Consider the following 4,864-nt stretch of genomic DNA (forward strand, 5'->3'; position numbering starts at 1 on the left):
TCATTTCTGTTTATTGTGAAAAAAATCTGCAGAAGTCTTAATAGGATATAATGGGTTTGGGGCTGTATGTTGTTTACATTGGGTGTTGTTGATTTAGGTCTACCCCCTTAAAGATGAGGTACTAGAAACCTTCAGGGACACTCTAAGTCAGAAGGGTAGAATTTGTGCTACTTATATCCATACTGCTATATGGGAAACCACATGAATAACATGAAAACAAATAAGGGAATAAAGCACCCCTACAAACCAAAATTCTCCAATAATAGAATCCACAGACAACAAGGCAGAAGAAATTTCAGAGAAGAAGTTTAGAATGGACATACTTAAACTGCTTTGTGAATTAAAGGATAGTACACAAAGTAAAATCAAAGAAAAAATACAGGAAGTAAAAATCACTTCAATAAAGAGTTAGAGAATGTGGGGGAAAAAACAGAAATCCGTGAAATGAAGGTATCAATAAGCCAAATTATAAATTTACTACAAAACATCACCAACAGACTAGACCACTTGGAAGACAGAATCTCAGGCAATGAATACAAAATATATAAACTATAAATAGAGTTAACCATGCAGAGAAGATGATGAAAGATCAGGAAGAGAACATGCAACAATTATGGGATAACATGAAAAGACCAAACTTAAGAGTTATTGGGGGAGCAACATGGCGGGAGTGGAGGAGGCAGCGGCCTCCGGGAGCCACCTGAATGGCGATTTGGATCCAGACGACAGGGAGAAGGGAGCTGCCTCTACAGCAGAAGAAGCAGCCAAGAAAAAAAGACTGAAAGAAGAAAAAGAGTAAAGGGGCTACTGCAGCAGGGCAACAGGAACCTGATAAAGAATCAGGAACCTCAGTGGATGAGGTAGCAAGACAGTTGGAAAAACAAGCATTGGAAGAGAAAGAAAGAGATGATGACGATGAAGATGGAGATGGAGATGGTGATGGAGCAACTGGAAAGAAGAAGAAGAAGAAGAGGAGGAGGAGGAGGAGGAGGAGGAGGACGAGGAGGATGAGGAGGAGGACGAGGAGGACAACGAAGACCAAGTGTTCAAACAGACCCTCCCTCAGTACTGACATGTGACCTGTATCCTAATGGTGTATTTCCCAAAGTACAAGAGTGTGAATACCCACCCACTCAAGATGGGTGAACAGCTGCTTGGAGAACTACAAGTGAAGAAAAGAAAGCATTAGATCAAGCTAGTGAAGAGATTTGGAATGATTTTCAAGAAGCTGCAGAAGCATTGACAAGTTAGAAAATATGTTATGAGCTGGATCAAGCCTGGGATGACAATGATAGAAATCTGTGAAAAGTTGGAAGACTGTTCACGCAAGCTAATAAAAGAGAATGGACTAAACGCAGGTCTGGCCTTTCCTACTGGGTGTTCTCTTAATAATTGTGCTGCCCCTTATACTCCCAATGCTGGTGACACAACAGTATTGCAATATGATGACATCTGTAAGATAGACTTTGGAACACATATAAGTGGTAGGATTATTGACTATGCTTTTACTGTCACTTTTAATCCCAAATATGATGCATTATTAAAAGCTGTAAAAGATGCCACTAATACTGGAATAAAGTGTGCTGGAATTGATGTTCGTCTATGTGATGTTGGTGAGGCCATCCAAGAAGTTATGGAATCCTATGAAGTTTAAATAGATGGGAAGACATATCAAGTGAAGCCAATCTGAAATCTGAATTGACATTCAATTGGGCCATATAGAATACATGCTGCGAAGACGGTGCCCATTGTGAAAGGAGGGGAGGCAACAAGAATGGAGGAAGGAGAAGTGTATGCCATTGAGACCTTTGGTAGTACGAGAAAAGGTGTTGTGCATGATGATATGGAGTGTTCACATTACATGAAAAATTTTGATGTTGGACATGTGCCAATAAGGCTTCCAAGAACAAAACACTTACTAAATGTCATCAATGAAAACTTCGGCACCCTTGCCTTCTGCCGGAGATGGCTGGATCGTTTGGGAGAAAGCAAATATTTGATGGCTCTGAAGAATCTGTGTGACTTGGGCATTGTAGATCCATATCCACCATTATGTGACATTAAAGGGTCATACACAGTGCAGTTTGAACATACCATACTGTTGCATCCAACTTGTAAAGAAGTTGTCAGCAGAGGAGATGACTATTAAACTTAGTCCAAAGCCACCTCAACATCTTTTATTTTCTAAACTTTGTTGGAATACATTATACCAGAATTAATTTGCAACGTTGTCTGTTTTAACAGTGGACCTGTGTAATACTTTTATCCATGTTTAAAGGAATTTTATCAAAGGCAGACTGTCTAATGTAATTAACCAAGGAAAAAGCTTTCAGGACTTTACAATGTTAACTGCCCCCCCCATCTAGGAAATGCTATAAAGCTCAAATTAGTTATGACTGACTTATACATTTTGTTTTGAACACCTAAGAGATGCTTTTTGGATATTTATATTGCCATATTCTTACTTGAATGCTTTGAATGACTACATCCAATTCTGCACCTATGCCCTCTGGTATTGCTTTTTAACCTTCCTGGAATCCATTTTCTAAAAAATAAAGACATTTTCAGATCTGAGAGCTACATTTCAATGTCTGTGGTTATAATTTGAACAGGAAGTAGCTAAAACTTTCAAGGCATTTTATCTGGACTGTAGATACTACACCGAGAGGTTCTGACATAGTGGCTAAAATAAGATCTTCATGTGCATTAAATGGAACAATAATCTTTTCATTCACCAGTATACAGTTTTATAAGATTTTACCTCTTATAGAACCAGATTAGTAACTCTCATTTTTTTCTGATGTTGGAAAAATGTACTAATTGAAACATGACTAAGTAGGAACATTTCACCAACTTGAGAATCATTGATTTAGTGAAAAAATCTACAAACATTTCATTCCTTTGTTTAGTGGTAGTTATCAGGAGGTGTTTTCAGCTTATATGAAAAGGGTATTAAAGCTACAAAAGCAAAGGAAAAACTCCCATGTTCAGATATTGTTCTACTTAGAAAGATGAAACTGAAATTAGGGTTTTTCGTTAGTGAGTCAAATGCTGTTAACACTCTGTTCCTTAGCTGATTTGGATTCTTAGTATCAAGATTGGCCATTTCAGGAAATGAGGTTACCAGCACCCTTCTTACAGCAGCTAAATGTGTTAAGTTGAATGTAAGGATACATAATATTTATTTGTTTGAACTGGACCCCATTACTGATTCCTTAATTGCTTGAATTCTTCTATGTGATTTGTTCCAGCATAATTTCAATATTGTTATGTGCCAAAGTAAAGCCTTAACTTCTATATGATTTTAGCACAATGAGATTTTATTGCCTCTGGGATGCTTGTTTAGTTTGTATTTTGTTTACCTTTTTCTCTTAAGGAGAAAGCTATGACTTATGTACTTAAGATTGTTACATTGAAAAGCTGCTTTCAGCATTAGAGCTATAAATGACTGTTATCTTTTGAGAAAAACAATCTAATTTTTAGCTGTAAAAGCTGTGTTTATTATGGTGCTAATGTAATAGCTACCTTTGAATAATTTCTTCATTTTCTGTGATGCTGTTCAAGCAGCAGAGCTCACCAGTTTTGTGTGGACACATTGTAGGGCTTGGGCCCTCCAGCTAGCTCTTTTGGGGTTTTGAATCCATATGTTTATATGCTTTGGTGGGAAATACAAAACAAGTATTTTGATTTCTAAACCCAGGATTTTAAAAACTGATCCAAGGAAGAATTTCAGAGCTGAAAGACCTTTTTAGCAGTAGTTATCTATAACTATATATGCTCCATGCTCCTTTCCCAAATAACTAGTGGGAGCTGCCCCTGGAATGGATGCGATCTTGTAAATAGGAAAGCTGTCACTTAAAAAAATTGTATATGTTTGCCTACTGGCCATGTATCTCTTGAAATCATTTTGTTACGTGTACAATGATGTACCTTATTGGTAAAATAATTAGTTTGATGTTTAACAATAGTGTCTTTAGTAAATTATTTTACAACCAAAAAAAAAGAGTTATTGGGATAGATGAATGAGAGGATATACAAATCAAAGGAAAGCACAATTTTTTAATAATATAATATCAGAAATTTCCCAAGCCAAATACAAAAGTCTTACAGAAACCCAAATGTACAAAATGAAAGAAGATCCACACTAAGACACATTATAATGATAATGATTAACACACAAGTTAAAGATAAAATCTTGAAGGCTGTGAAAGGGGAAAAAATCAAATTACACATGGGGGAAATCAACTTGGATCCCCACTGATTTCTCAACACAAACCTGCAAAGCTAGGAGGTCCAAGAATAATATATGTCAACATCTGAAAGAAAATGGGTGCAAATCAAAAGTTTTATATCCAGCAAAATTAAATTTCAGATTTGAAGATAAATAAAAACCTTCCGTGATAAACAAAGGTTATAAGAATTAACAACTAGAAAGCCTGCACTGCAGAATATTCTCAACAAAATAGTACATGAGAATAAAGTGAAAAAAAGTAAAAATCAGCAAAGGTAGAAACTAAACTAAAGGAATAAAAATTAAAACCAGAAGCTAAGTCAAATTAAAAACTAGAAATAAACCAAAATGACCGGGAACAAAAATCACATCTTAATAATTACCTTCAATGTTAACAGCCTAAACTCATCAATCAAAAACAGAGTGATACATTAGATTAAAAACAAAACAATATGATGTCTCCAAGAAACTCACTTCATAAGCAAAGACATTCAGAGATGAAAGGTGAAAGAATGGAAAAAGAAATATCACTCACATGGATTGCATAAACAAGCAGGGATTTCTATAATATCAGATGAAGTGGACTTCAGACTAAACCTAATCAGAGTGACAAAGAAGTACACTTCATACTGA

At 36.0% G+C, this 4,864-nt stretch overlaps 1 pseudogene; it reads left to right on the top strand.

The window, feature by feature from the left end:
- Window positions 1-657: 657 nt before the first annotated feature.
- Window positions 658-2,219, top strand: LOC144377955 (methionine aminopeptidase 2-like; annotated as a pseudogene).
- The last annotated feature ends 2,645 nt before the right edge of the window (window positions 2,220-4,864 follow it).

Source organism: Ictidomys tridecemlineatus, chromosome 5 (genome assembly GCF_052094955.1).
Source record: "Ictidomys tridecemlineatus isolate mIctTri1 chromosome 5, mIctTri1.hap1, whole genome shotgun sequence".
Lineage (NCBI taxonomy): Eukaryota > Metazoa > Chordata > Mammalia > Rodentia > Sciuridae > Ictidomys > Ictidomys tridecemlineatus.